General features: G+C 39.5%; 1 pseudogene; it reads left to right on the forward strand.

Moving 5' to 3' along the window:
- The window catches only part of LOC121941575, a 45,762-nt pseudogene that overhangs the window by 4,688 nt on the left and 25,315 nt on the right, over window positions 1–15,759 (forward strand).

Below are 15,759 nucleotides of genomic sequence, written 5' to 3' on the forward strand. Positions count from 1 at the left end.
AAAGAAATTCAAAAAATCGACTCCAGAACTTGGAGCCACTCTGAGTTTCTCTTCTCGTCTCCTCCTACAGATCTTTCAGGAGCAATCCTCTCCGAAAACTGTTACCATGGAAACAACACAGCGACTCCATCCCCGTGCAACTTCACCGCAGCCGCCGGGAAACTCTGGTAAGGTTGTGGGAGAGCCGAACACGAGCGCTGCTGTCGTTCGTTCTCATGATGGGAACTTATTTCATCAGCAAATTCTACCTGCGAAAGTTTTCAAGAACAGCTCGTTCTTCCCCGGCAGGGTCAGTACACCTGAGGACAGACAGGAGGACAGACAGGACAGACAGACAGCTGAGAGACAGACAGCTGAGGACAGACAGGAGACTTTTTCACAGACAGGAGACAGTCACAGAAACAGACAGACAGCAGAGGACAGACAGCTGAGGACAGACAGAGAGAGACAGACAGAAAGGTGACAGAAAGAGACATGAGACAGACAGAACAGAGACAGACAGGAGACAGACAGAGACAGACAGAGAGGACAGACAGGAGGACAGACAGGTGGACAGACGTGGACAGACAGGAGGACAGACAGACAGGTGGACAGACGTGGACAGACAGGTGGAGGATCAGTTGAATACTATTTTTTGTTTCTTTAAGATTCAGAGAAATTTGAGATTTTGGGCTATTTAAAAAAAAAAGTGTCTTTTTTCTTTTAAAAAGACTTGTTGATCTTAAAGATTTTTTCAAGAAAAAAATGGAAATTTTTATTTTCTTTAAAATTTGTTGCATTTTTGTTCTTTTTAAAATTTCTTTGGTGATTAAAAAAATGACCTCTTTCATTTGCCAATTTTTAAAGAAAAAAATATTTTCTTTAAAAAACTTTTGTGACTTTTTATTTTTCTCTTTTGAAAACTTTTGGTGATTTTTAAGGTTTTTCATGACTGTCGTGCTGTCAGCGTTGTCTTTTTTAACGGTTGGTACGGTGAAGCTCTGTGGAGGCGGAGGCGGGTCTTCCTGTCCGCCTGTTTCCCTCAGAGCCAATCACGGATCTGCAATCTGCTGTTTGCGTTTCAGCTCCGCAGGATCATCGATGGAGCGACTTTGGCGTCCCAATCGCGATCCTGATCATGGTGCTGGTGGACTACAGCGTGGAGGACACGTACACTCAGGTCTGCTTCTGACCGTCTCCGAGCCCCGAGTCGACTCGGCGCTCTGCACACAACGCTCACTTTGCTCTCCTCCTATTGGCCAACAGAAACTGAGCGTGCCCAGTGGGTTCTCGGTGTCCCAGCCCCCGGAGAAGCAGCGATTGGCTGATTTCTCCTCTGGGGTCAGACGGCGAGTTTCCTCTCTGGATGATGGCGGCCAGCATTCTTCCCGCATCCTGGTCTTCATCCTCATCTTCATGGAGTCTCAGATCACGGCGTGCGGCTCTAAATTCTTCTTCTTCTGTGGTTGCTGTTGCGGTGCAGTCTGGGTCTGATATTCCCCGCTCTCTGTCTGCAGGCTGATCGTCAGTAAGAAGGAGCGGATGCTGAGTGAAGGGAACTGGTTTTCACGTGGACCTCCTCATCATCGTGGTGGTGGGGTGGAGTCTCTGCGCTGTTTGGGTTACCCGTGGTTATCGGCCGCCACCGTTCGCTCCGTCACCCACACCAAGCGCTCACCGTCATGAGCAAAGCCGTCGCCCCGGGAGACAGAAAGCCCCGCATCCAGGAGGTCAAGGAGCAGAGGGTGACAGGCTTCCTGGTGCAGTTTTAGTGGGTATGACATTCACAGCGGCGAAAACATCCCGAAGCTGTCGGTTTGGAGGGTGACTTAAAAAAAACAAAACAAAAAACACTTTAGGGATTTTAAAAGATTGTGATTGTTTTTCCTTGAAAAAAGACATTTATTTCTGAATTATTGGTGATTTTTTTTTCCTGTGACATTTTAAAAACTTTCATGAGATTTTTTCTTTTTTTTTGTGATTTTTCTGTCTTTTAAAATTTTGCCTTTTTTTTCTTAAAAAGATTTGGTTATTTTAAGATTTTTGTGGATTTTTTTCTCTTAATTAATGCCTTTTTTTTTCTTTAACAGACATTTTTGGTGACTTTTTTCATTAAAAGGTTTTGTTAATTTCAAAAAATTTGGCAATTATTTGTCTGTAAAGCTTTTAGGGGATTTTTTTTCTCTCTAACTGATATTTATGGAAATTAAAAAAAAATTTCTGGCAAGTTGTTTTTTGTATAAAAAACCTTTTTGTGTGTTTTTTTCTTTAATTTCTTTTGTCTTTTATTTTTTACTTTTTGACGTTTTTTTCCTTCAAAATTTTTGTTGATTTTTTTTTTCATTGAAAATTTTTGGTGACTTAAAGAAAACACGTCCTCACCATTCTCCACAGCCACAAACTGTAAAAAACTGAATCATAAACTAATGTGGTCTCCGTGTCTACGTCTGTCTCCATCTTCTGTGTCCGTCTGTCTCCGTCTGTCCTCAGGTCTGTCCATCGTCATCGGGGACGTCCTGCGTCAGATCCCTTGGCGGTGTTGTTTGTGGATCTTCCTCTATCATGGGCTCATTTTTTGATCTCTTTTATGTCCTGCTCACCGAGCTAACTCGGACAGAAAACATGCACTCAAGTACCACCCAGACCAAAACTTTACGTCAAGGATAGCAAGGTCAGCCCCGGGCCCCCTGACCCTATCAGGGGCACCTGACCCTGTCAGGAGCCAGATTTAAGTTTTAGTATCACTGGCGGGACGTGGACCCGAGTCCTTGGACACGAGCGTCTGCTGACTTTCTGCTGACTCATCTCTGACCCCAGTGACTCAGAGACCTGTGCAGACCATTCGACTGAGACTGAGACAGGGGACATGTTTGGACATCACTCGACATGAGGGACACATCAAGTCCAAGTCAGGAACTGTGCAAAAAAAAGTCTTACCTGTCTGTCTCTGTCTCACTGTCTGTCTCATCGTGGCTGTCTCACGCGTCTCTCCTGCAGATCTGTCTGGTGAGGACATTAAGGACTACACCTGTTCACGGACGTCGGACAGTCCTGACCTGCCTGTTCAGACTGCTGTGGGTCGTCATGGCGACTGCAGGCGACGCTGGCGTTTCCCCATTCATGCTGCTGCTGACATCCGGTGAGGATGCTTTTACTGTGCCCCGCCTCTTTTATCAGCCGCCGCGAGTATATTAGAGTGTAAGTCATTAGCAGATCCTCCACCAGATGTCATCGTGACATCATCACAGAGCAGAGAGACTGGTCAAACTTTAAATTAAAAAAAAAACTGTCAAAGTTTTTTATCTAATAGAATACATGAGGCCCACAGATTCTGATGAATCATTAATATTTCAACAGTCAGACGTGGTTACAGATACATGTATTCAGGGTACAGAGTCTGTAAGGTTTTCAAGAGTCTAGAACAAATGAAAACACAGCATTTTTAAATCAACACAAGGCCAAAACAGATTATAAAAATGAATAACTGAATAAAATTTCCTGAAAAGGGCATTTTAAAATACGCGATTTTAGTAAAGATAAATGCAAATATTTTGGAAGAAATTTTTATTTTTTGTTCACTTTTTTCCAAAAAGGCCAACATTTACTGTCTTTATTAGAAAAAAAAAAAACATCTTTATTTTGGATCAAAAAATTACATAATAAAAAATCTGCAATAAAACTTTTTATTACCAAATAAGGAATCAATTTCTGAAAAAACATAGAGAAATCACCAAAAAAATGTTTTTTTCCAATTGCCTCAAAGCGAAATTGGCTTTCAAGAAAACAAAATCAGCAAAAAACATGTAAAGAAAATGAAAAACAGATCGCGCCAAACTTTTGACCCCTGAAAAAAAGGCAAAGGAAATACAGTTACATTTTTAAAGCGAATAAAAATAGGCTGTCTGAAAAATGTAGAAGGCCTGTGAGTGCGGCGGCCCTGAAATTTACCTATCACCAAAGGGCCGCTCTTCAAAAAATTGAAAGCCAAAAATTTTTGAAAAACAGCTCCTTTAAAACAGCTCGCTGAGGCCAAAAGATGTTTATTAAAAAAGGCGCTGAAATGGCTGAAGGACATATTAAGGACAAAATTTCCAAAAATTGTGAAAGAAAAAAATTTCCAACATGTTTCAAATAGAAGGCACAGATTTTTTTTTTTTCAGGGCTAGGAAAAATTTTAATGAGCAAATTACCGAAAATTTGTTTCAAAGGAATGAACGATGAAGAAGGCAGTGTTCCAGCTTAACAAAATGTGACTGTAGACCTGTGACCTTTGACAAAAAGTTACAGAAAATTACCTGAATGATGCAGTCCAGCAAAAAAAGGAGGAAGGAGGGGCAGGACAAGAGTGATACTCACATTTGCAGATGCCCGTGTTCTAATCAGCAGCGTAAATGATTGGTGGATCCTCCTTTCATTAGCATATATGTGACAACATGTGTTCCTGTAGCAGCGCCGGGCGGTTTCGGGCTAATCACACAGCTTCCTCTGATGTCATAGTCTCAGCTGACAGCCGTCCGAAAAGCTCGTTAGTTTCGTCAATAGTGTTTCTTAAGATCAAAAACATTCAGAAAAAAAGGAAAAGAAATTAAGAAAACACTTTGCGCTCATTGGCAAAAAATCAAACACAAATTTTTCAAGTTCATTTAACAGTCTTTCATTACACAGGTTTCTCCATACAGCACTGATGCTCAATTCACGAAGAATGACAAATATTTCTGTTGACAGAGGCCCCCATGTTGGCCCCCAAACAAGTTTCTAATGTTCAATAAAAGATAAAGTGATTTACCCTGTGAATTTTCCTTTTAGTGTTCAGAGGAGAATTCAAATTGCATGTTAATTGCAGATAACATCCCCGAGGTGGGCAGGACACAGCAGAGTTCACACTAAATGTCAGTTTAAAGTCCAAGAATGGATGTCCAGAAGAATGCTGAGTAATGTCATACAAAACTGAAAAGTCCAAAATGTTTTTTTTTCTTTTCATGAACAATAACGGTGACCTCACACGTTCAGTCACTGATGTGCACTCTGTGGAGCTCCCGGTAAAATCAGCTCGCCTTTCAGTGATAAACCCGCGACTCTTTTTTTTTGGTAAACAGGTTACAGAAACTTTAATTTTGTTTAGAATTTTTTTGAAAAATGTCTTTTTTTTATTCCTTTCACATGTCAGGCAAAGTTTAAGATTTTTCAAAAATGTTCAGCATTTTCTTTTAGCTTCTTTTGTGTGTTCTTAAAAAAAAATTTGATGTTTGTGTTTAAAAAAGTTTTGGCCTGCCTTGCAAACCTGCATTAAGGCTTGTTTTTTTAAATTATTCCATCTGTGAAACTTTTATTGAGATAATTTGTTCAGAAGCTTGAAGTCTGCAACACCTGAAGCGAAGTTTGGCTTTAATAACACCAGTTTCTGAATTTTGCTAACATGGGGGCTTCGGCTAGTATTATCTCAGTTTATACTGCGAAATACTACCAGCAGTTACTGCATTCTCTACACGTTACAGGCGCTATCTCTACTGCCCCCCCGTCCATCACTCTCCTGGTTGCCGAGCTAGAGACACCCTCCCGTCAACAATGGCTCCATCGGAGCGTCTCAGTGCCTTTGAGCAGGCGTGGCGGCTCGAGGTCACAGAGCTCTCCTCAAATGTTAAAGTTTGATGGAATTATGAGATTATCCGATGTAATCAGGTGTGACCAGTGTCTGAAGTTTATGTAAGAGGCTGACGGAGTGTGAGCTCAGGTGAGGAGTGAGGAGGAGGAGGTGGACGGATTAAGAAGGACGCTATGTTTTCCAGCAAAAAGGCCCCCAGACTACAGATCTCACTCAGATTTCAGCTTCCTTTAAAAAATGTTTTTCCTCTAGACCTGAGTGATGTCATCATTGTGTGTACAAACTCGTCCACGGTATCAACAGACACTACTCACTGTTGAGCCCCTAAAATCACATTGAGAAGGTGATGTCAAACTGTCCTAAACGGTCGGCTGATGACATCCCCCCCCCAATGAAAAAACCAGAAATTTTGAGAGTGATTAACATTCATCTGAGGGAAACGTCAGATCCTGTAAATTTCCTGACAGGACAACTTTATTTTCAGGAAAATCACCTGAATCGCAGACGCAGAGTCCTGACGCTGATTTAACCCTCACAAGAGACTTTTTAAAATTTGTTCTAGGATTTTAGGAATAAAATTTTAATGATTTCAGATCTGAAACATATGACTTTGATTTTTAGTTCATTTCTAGGAGTTTCAGTCTGTTGATTTCTAGGTCATTTTAGTAGACATAAAACCAGAAAAATATACATATAAGCTACAGTTTTGGTTCAGAGGGATCAAAAATGGAAACATTTAATTTAAAAATCAGTTAAACTTAAAATTACACAGGCATGTATGTTTTCAGTTCAGGAATATGTAAAGTACACGGTTTTAACTGTATTTGATTCTGTCAGCTCAAAAATCGGGCTCTGTAACTTTCTCTCATTGAAATCGATATGTATGACAATATGAAATGCCATTAGGTTTTTTTTTTGGGGTTTTATTGTTTGGCCAGATTCATTCCTTTTTTTCTCCACTCTTTCATAAAAACATGAAACTGTTTAAACAGACGTCTGTTATTTTTTTAAATTAAGATAATAAAATGTCATTGTAGGAACCATTAAAGCAAATGATTTTCTTGTGTCTGCCGCTCTTTCAGGCAATATCTAATAACGTGAACAAGTCTTTGATCTGACCTTTCTCCTTTACTCATTTTTGTTTCCGTGAAAACCCGCATGGGAATTCTTGCTGAACGCTCATTAGTTGTTTTTTCCATGTGATTTTGGAAGAAATCAAACTAACAGGTTAGGCTGCCTGGAGGCAAAGTAGTTTGACAGCGGCAGACGAACTCTGAAGTTCCTTATATCTCGGAGCAAAACGTCTCTGTTCCAGCTTGTCACTGGGAATAGGTGCCAGGGTGACAAGGGGCTCTGTCCCATTAAATGGCCACATCAAGTGACCTAAGTCCGTTTGCAGACTTGAGATTAATCCTCAACTCACCTGAGATAAAAAGCTGATCGGACGCTGCATCACAAGCGGGCACGTGTCAAAGCAGAAGTTAAGGACACGCAAAAGGCAAAATCAGAGTCAGTGTCCTTCAACTGTGTGTGTGTGTGTGTGTGTGTGTGTTGCTCCTGTGAAATGGCCATGACAAAAACCCAAATGTGTGTCTCCCTTGACGGACCAGTTTTAGTGTCCCAGCATCAAAAATGCAGTCTGCCTTGGCCGTGCTGTGAAATGTCCAAAATCAGAGAAATTCATGACCTAAAATAGTGAATGTCTCAGTAGAAATTCACTGGCGACAGCAGAAAATTACCCCATGAGAGACAAACGTCCTACTTTAGACATCTTCATATTATTGTGGTTAAGCGGCAATAAAAGGAAAAGAAAAAGAAAGTTTGTGTAAAAACGAACAGACCATTCGTGTGCAACATTGACAGATAAGAAGGAACGATTTTGTCAGCAAAATAAACTGAGAAAATTTTGAAGGGGTTTTTCTGTCGCTTGAAGCGGTTTAAACTGATGTCAGTCAGTCTCCGTGTGTGTTCTAATTGAAAATTGATAAATCGAAACATCTCGTGTGCATTAAATAAAGATAAACTCTTCTGTTGAACCTGTTTAGTCTGCCCTCAAATTTCCTGACGAAAGTCTTTCACAACTGTGAATTTTTTGAAACATCACAGACGATTTCTATTTGGCAACTACAAAATCAGCAGTGAGTTGCAAATGAGAAATTTTTCGGCAGATTTCAAATCAAACTGTCCATTAATTTACTGATGCATTGACGACATGTTCGAATTTTTTCGTATTTCCAATCAGTGGTACTAAAAACTTGTTTACTTTAAATGTTATTCGATGTATGATGCTTTTTGTTGATCATGATCCTTGTTGTTGATGCTTGTTTTATGTTTTTAAATTGTTAATAACAAATTTTACAAAACTGTTGTTTGATAAAAGCAAGTTTTCAGGTGACCGTTATTTGAATGTCCATCTGTCCTGTTTTAAATAAAATGTTGAAAATAATACTGAAACTTCTGTTGTAGAAAAATTGATGTAAACATGTTGTTGACTACATGTTAAAAAAAGTTGATAAGTTGGCTGAACTGTTGCTCGAGTGTTGTCCAGGATTAAAAAAAGCGAAAATGATGTCAAAATTCTGATAATGTTGTGTTGCTGTTGGTTGTGTAAAGGAATGTTGTTGTTAAATGTTGTTTTCACATGTCCACTGTGAATGCCATTTTGCTCTTTGTGGAGTGTCGTTCTGCATTGATTCTTTTTTTTGCTTTGGAATGTATGCTACGTTGTTGTTGTTGTTGTTTGTTTGTTGTTGACCTATTTGTGTTTTTGTTGTGTTGCACCGTTGAATACTTGTTGTTGATGTTTATGTTCGCTTCTGCAAATGTTTTAAAATGTGAGAATTGTTCACAGTTGATGTTGCATGGACAGGAGAAAAAGTTCGTGTTTGTGTGTTGTTGTGCCCAGGTGTCATGATAGATGTGTGTGTTCCTGTGTGTGCTGTTTGAAATGTGAAAGTAAAATGTTATGTGTGCTATGTTGATCAAACTGTCTGGAAAAACATGTGGCCACTGTGTGATGTTTCTGATCTACGCATTGTGAAATGCATTTTAAAGTTTGAAAAACAAAAAGATGTTAAACATCAGCAACTGTTTAAACAAACTGTAGTGTCAACCTTTTTGCTTCAGCATTGTTTTATCTACAGGTCAGCAGTCAGCCCAAATGTCCACCCTAGTTTTTTCACTCCTGTTAACACTTAAAGGAAGACAGAGGAGTCAAAGAAACCAGTGAATAATCAACAAATGTCCAACAAGTCCTGTCGGATTGCATCATCAACCTGAGAATTAATGAAGTGCTGTGATGGTATGTGTGTCAAAAGTCTCTGTGCTATGTAAAGTGGATGGGTGTGGTTGTGTGCCGTTTTTTTTGTGTGACAAGCTTGTGTCTGTCACAAGTGTTTCTGATGTCCTGTGTGAGTATGTATAAGCTGTAAGTTTGTGTGAAAATGTGTCCCTGTTTAACTGTGTTTGCTGTGGTTTGCAAGGTCAAACCATGACTCATTTGTTGTCCCGGCAATGTCTGTTAGAGTGTGTTGTGTGTTTTTTTGTGTTTGTGTGTGGTGTTGTGTTGTCAAAAACAGTCTTGCAGTTAGTCAGTTTGAGGAAATTCATTTATCTGATTTTAAAGATTAATCAGCTCATGTGATTGAATTGTTTAATTAAATGAGTGCTGCACAGTTACACCGTGATGAGCAAGCATCTGAATCACTTTTAGGACAGCCAGTTTGAAAAATGAGCTCCCTCCTTTTAAACAGTTTGTGTTTTGTGGTTAAGTTGGCCTTCAAAACACAACAGTCAAAGTGTCAACATTTTTTTTAAAGTAGGATTTCCGTCTAAACAAAAAAAATAAAGACTTCAATGAAAAATCATTTAAATTTGAAAAGAAATTTGTTTGACACTCAAAAATTGATTTCACTGTGAAAAATGAGTTCAAATTGCAGAGACTCTAATTGCTGTCTGCAGAAATTACATCATTTTATGATACAGTTCAAACTCACTAAAAACATGTTTGCAAACTTTTAAAAGGTTTGTGAAGCAATAAATCAACAGGCTTTTGTTAACTCTGCACGTGTATACCTTGTTACATTTTTTTAAATTCCATGTTGCACTTTTGCTGAAATGACAATTTAACGCTTTATCCACAGTTTAAACTTCCGGGGCCAGTTGAGCAAAAAACAACGAACCTTATGTGTGGCTGTTGTTGACGAGCTCTTCAGATGGATAAAATATAGTTTTCATTGCGTTTTTGTGAAGAAAACAGAACCAATGATAAACCCAGCAATATTTTTCTCCACAGAGCTTAAACTGCAGTAATAAACTGTCTTTTTTGCTCTAACAGCACAGAAAATCGTCCTGGGAAGGCAGTGAGTGTGCTTACGCCTGTCTGAATACAACAGTATTTCATGCTTTAGTGATCCAATGTTCAGCTGCACGCCCATTCGGATGCATTATGCATGAGAATGTTGTAGCCTTTTCAAAACTGCACTTACTCCTCTGAGAAAACAGTAATTTCAGCTCAGTAAACAATGGATGGTCTGCTGCCTTCCGTCAGTCGGGCCGAAACCTCCAACACGAAACAATGCACAGATCGACTTCACCAGCAAAACGCCCGTTTTTTAAATTTATTTCTATGTTTAATTAACAACTGGCGGTTTTATTATTTGCGCGCACATAAAGTTTTGACATCCACACATGCAACTACAGTTTGCTATCAACATCGTCCATTAAACGCAACTTTTGACTTTTTATCACTGAACTAATTTTGTTTTTCCTTACAACACATTTTGTGAGGACGCCCGACAGGCTGCAGTACATTAACACACACACTGAGTGCATTTGTTATGAGCTCCGTCGGCGTGATGTCCGGCCGTCTGTCCTTGGAAAAAAACATCTCAGCCTTACACACACTCGGCAACACACACACTCGTCAGAACACACACATCCACACTGGTTTACTGAAAGGTGACAGGCTTCACAATCATGTAGTTGTAAAAGTTTAAACACAGAGACCACCATCTCACCCACTTATCATTAGGGACATTTTTTTGGTGAATAATAATAATCCTAATGGTCCATGCCAGCTCTGTGCGTGGCCACACACTGGTCACACATCACACATTCCAACAGGACCACAGTCAAAACACACGCTCTCTATATTTTAGCTGGACTCACAGGTAGTATCACATTGGTGTTACACAATAGAAACTTTCTCCACGATCATGAGAACCCAGCAGCACAAATAGTTCAAAGCAGCAGACTGAGGCACTCCTCAGTTGCTTTTAGAGGCCACACACCAACGTTTTTTGTGTTTTTGCTGTTACTTTGCAGAGACTCAGCGTACAGAAAATGTACACACAACAAAATGTATAAACTGAAATACTTTCTTACCCTTTAAGACAAATTTTTTCACATTTTTCGTCTTTTTTTCATTTTTGAGCATTAGATTGTGTATTTGAGTGTAATCAGTGAATTTGCAGCTCAGCTCCTACAATAAGTCTAAAATACACTGTGGAAACTAAATAGTTACATTCAGACTGTTCAGGTCCAAAAATGCTCCATTGAAACCCATTCAAACTGACATTTTTGATCCCACAGCCATCAGAGCAGAAAAACAGGACTTGTATTATTTCTGGGTGTCATTCTGGGCTTTTGACTCTGAATTTGTCATTTTGACTATTCCACCTGATGAGGTCATTTTGACCATATTTGGCATATGGAGGAAATACATGCTATTTCCACTAGGTGACCTGTCACAGTCAATGTAGCTGCTGATCACTGACATATCCCAGACTGTCAGCAGCTACACTCACACACTGACATATCCCAGACTGTCAGCAGCTACACTCACACACTGACATATCCCAGACTGTCAGCAGCTACACTCACACACTGAGGAGGAGGACACTCAACATCATTCATGTTTTTGTGTTTCTTTCATCTAAAAACATAGTGGCATCATGACAAAAAATGCCATTTAAAGGGTTAAAATTCTGAAAATTAATGAATATTTGATATTTATGATTAGGACTGATGTTGGTTAAAAAACATAAACTCAATTAAATGTAGAAAATGATCTTAATGTATAATATTTTGAAAAGCACGTTTTGTGCGATTTGGGCGTGTATAATATTAAAGTGAGGCCTAAAGGGTTAAAATACACGTCGTCCGACTGAAATCGGACTAAATCGAATTTCTCAAAATCAGGCTAACATGCCCAGGAAAGTGAATTTGAAGTAATATTCCTCCGTCATGTTTGACTTTAACTGCACGTGCTCCCAGTCGCCGCTGTGGCCTCGGTGGTTCGGGTTAGGGACTGTTTGTTATTTATTACGGGGAAAAGGTGCTGAAAACCATGTATGCATTTAAGCAGGATTGTGTTTTTAATTTTGGCCTATGTGAGGGACACACAACTTGAAAAGGTTGTATTTTATATTTATCTTAAATAAAAAAGTGTCCCCACACGAGCTCTAACCAGCTCCACTAAACTGAAACAGAATACACAAACTGAATCACAGAAAAGACAGCTGATGGTTCTGCATGTTTCAGCTGTGCTCCTGCTGCAGCACAGCTGATTGAAATGATCAGCTGGTTATCAATCAGCTCAGTGGAAGAATCGGCTGTGCGGGAGCAGAGACCTGAAACACCAGCAGAGGTTCAGGAAACGCTGGTTTAACGTGAAAACTGCTGCAACTGAGACCCTCCGCAGGATTTCAGGCTCCCCAGTGAGTCTTTTATTCGTGATTGTTGTATTTTAAATCTTTTTTTCAGCTTCTGTAAAGTAGCGGCTGGTCTTTTCGGGGTCCAGGTTCACGAAGATCTGTCTGATTATTTAACCGTTTGAAACCTGAGTAAATCCATGTGATTTTTTTTTAAAAGAAATGGTGAAAAATCAATGAGCAACTTTAGGGAGAATGTCTTGGTGTCTAGTGAAAAGAAACTATATTTATTATAATTATCAGAATTTAAAATTATGTTACAAAAACATAATTTTAAGCACATTTTGGAGTGTCATTTCTTTTAACTTTTTTTTACGCAAATTTTCAGGTAATTCTTGTAATTTATTTTTTTATTTTTTGTGCTAATTTTTGGGTCATTTTTTCTTTTGCCCTCTTCTTTTTGCCCTCTTCGCATGTTTTTTTTTTTTTTTTTTTTAAGAAATCAAGCCATTTTGCTCTGGTGTCAAAGGGTTAACCCTTTGAAACCTGGATTGTCATCAGTTTGCTTGAGCCTTTCTCGAGCATTTAAACACTTGAAACTGAGCAAATTTGTGATTTCTTTCAAAAACATCAGAAAAAAAAGCTGCATGAAATGTTTCGCAAAAAAAAGTAAAAAGTGACAAAAAATACCTAAAAAAAAGAAAAGTGTTATTAGAATTTTTTAAAAATAACTAAGGAAAATTGCCAAAAAAACATATGGATAATTATTATAATAATTATCAGAAATTCTTTGTATTTGTGCACTTTTTCAGGTCATTTTCAGTTTGGGTTCTTCTACTTTTCTTTTTTTTTTTGGTAATTTTCTTGCAACTTTTTACAAATTTCTTCTGCTAATTTTTTTGTCATTTTTCCTTCAAGCCAATTTCAGGTTTGAAGGGGTTAAAAATCTGGATATCAACTGTGTGCAGAAAAAGTCTGATAAAAAAAATGGGAGCAAAAAACCAAAGAGTTAAGAGAGCAAAGAGTTACATTTTTGTTGGTTGTATTTTGTCAAATCTGTGAGAAGTTTGGAAGGTTGCGTGTTTTCTTCAGACTGTGATTTCAGCGCCGAGTTAAAAACTGAGCCGTCCATGTGCGCGAGGTAAAACACGCACAAACACAACCCCGAAAAGACTTCAGAGCTCCCAAACTCCCAAATTTAGAGCAATTTAAATCCCATTTTCTACTTCTTCTGAACTCAGACTCTGAGTGCAGCGTTTGACGACGCTTTCCTTTTTTTCTTTCTGCCTTTTTTTCCGCTCGCTGGAGGTTGGCTCTCGGTGAAAGTAGGTCGACCGCAGTGGAAGCTTGGCTTTCCTCCTCGTGGATGCGTCCTCACTTTGGGTTTTCTCTGCAGGAGGAAAAAGCTCCCTCTGTGTGTGTGTGTGTGTGTGAGGATACACCGCAAAGAAAACACACACACACACACACACACACACACACACACACACACACACACGAGTGTCAGCCGGTGTGTGTGTGTGTTTTCTGATGAATGCAACGTTTCAGAAACACGTTAGTTTCCGTGAAAATCAACACGATCACAGTTTTTGTTTTTGTGTCCAAACACCCAGAAATCATTTTGTCAACAGAAATCATAAAAAGTGTCCGTTGACGTCCTTTTATTTCATGATAGAATTGAGACGACAAAAGTTATGGTAAAACATTTTAAGTGGGACATCTGGACAGTTTTTTTTTTAAAAATTGAGGACATTTTGTGTTTTTTGACACGTTTAAGGGACATTTTTTGAAGTGAGGACATATTTCACAGGAGACGTTTTTAGAGAATGAGCGGATATTTTTGGCTGTCGGTCTTTATCGTATTTATGCTGTTTAGAAAGTGAAGACGTCTCTGGTTTGTGTGTGAAAGTGGACACGAGTGGACAGTTTTGAAAATGGAAACATTTTTGACCGTATATTGGAAAGTGGGGAACTTTTTATCTAAAAAAATGAGACAAACATTTTGGAAAAGTAGCGTCTTTGAGTGCAGAACATTTTTGGAAAGTGAGAACTTTTTATGAAAGTTTTGGTGGTAAGTGTGGATATTTTTTAAAAGGAAGTAAATTTTGAGAAATTGAGGTTGTTTTTATTTAAAGTGAGGACGTTTTAATGAGGGAAGATTAGGAAAGGAAAACCTTTGTTTGGAGAGTAAGGGAACGTCTTACGCCTGACGATATTTTCGGAGAGTGAGCGTATTTTCGGTAAGTGGGAATATTTGTCGGAACTGACAAAACATTTTTGGAAATCGAGAATATTTTTTAAAAAGTGCAACTATTTGTTATAAGCAAGGACATTTTTGCAAAGCGGGGACCTTTATGTTTTTGTAATTTGGGGAAGTTTGCTGACAGAAATTTTGGAAATTAAGGACATTTTTAAATGTTAGGCATTTTCAAAACATGAGGACAAAATTTGCAGGTGAAAGTGTTTTTCGAGAGTTTTTTAGAGAAGACATTTTTTGAGAAGTGGTCTTTTGTTTTTTGGAAAAGTTTGAGTATTTTTGGAAATTATACACATTTGAAGCTTTGGGACATTTTAGGCAAATGTGAGACTGAACAGCTGTGAAAACTGAGGATGTTTTGACAGTTTATTTTTGGCATTTTCGGCAGGTGGGGACGTATAAGTTAGGACGTTTCGTACTGCTGAGGACATTTTGGGATTGTGAGCATGTTTTTGGGAGTGGAAAGATTTGTCAAAATTCAAAGGACTTTCTTTTTATTTTCGATTCATTTTTGGCAAGCATGGATAGTTTCAGTTCATAATTCAGTTATTTTAAAATAAAGTTTCTATTGCTTAAAAAAATGATTTTTAACAAGAACAAAAATCCATCCTGCTAAAATAAGACGTTACCCCCCCCGCTGGCGAAGTGCCCGGACTCAAACATCCTCCTCTCTCAAATATGCACCCCCTCCTCCTCCCCCTCCTCCCCCTCACCGCCACCATCTAAACATATCCTGCCTCTGGCCCGCCAGAGAACTTTCCATGAGGCTGCGACTGACACGGAAGCGTTTTTTCCCCTTCCCACAAAACCTGATCCCATCCCCGACCACGGAGGAGGAGGAGGAGGAGGAGGAGGAGGGCAGGAGGGAGGCGCTGCTCCATGAATCATGGCTGGGAACCAGATGTTCACAGCTAACAGTGACAGAGGAGTCTCTGCCTGCTCCTGTGGGGATCTGAGCTTCCCTGCACAGGCTGTTATTAAAGAAGGGCTGGGTCTTTCTTTTTTCAGTTTGGGAAAAAGATGAGAGCACGCGAAGCCGTCGGGTCGCGGTGGAAATCCTGCAGCGCCTGCGGGAAGACGCGATGAACGGAGCGGGATCAGGTGGAGGCTGCAGAGTTCATCCTGCTGGGAAACGCATCACAACATCTTATCTCATTTCACCCAGCCTCATTTCCACCGCACGCTACAGCACGGCTCAACTAGACCCAGCTCAACTAGACCCAGCTCAACTAGACCCAGCTCAACTAGACCCAGCTCAACTAGACCCA

This window comes from Plectropomus leopardus, chromosome 4, assembly GCF_008729295.1.
Source record: "Plectropomus leopardus isolate mb chromosome 4, YSFRI_Pleo_2.0, whole genome shotgun sequence".
In the NCBI taxonomy this organism is placed as follows: domain Eukaryota; kingdom Metazoa; phylum Chordata; class Actinopteri; order Perciformes; family Serranidae; genus Plectropomus; species Plectropomus leopardus.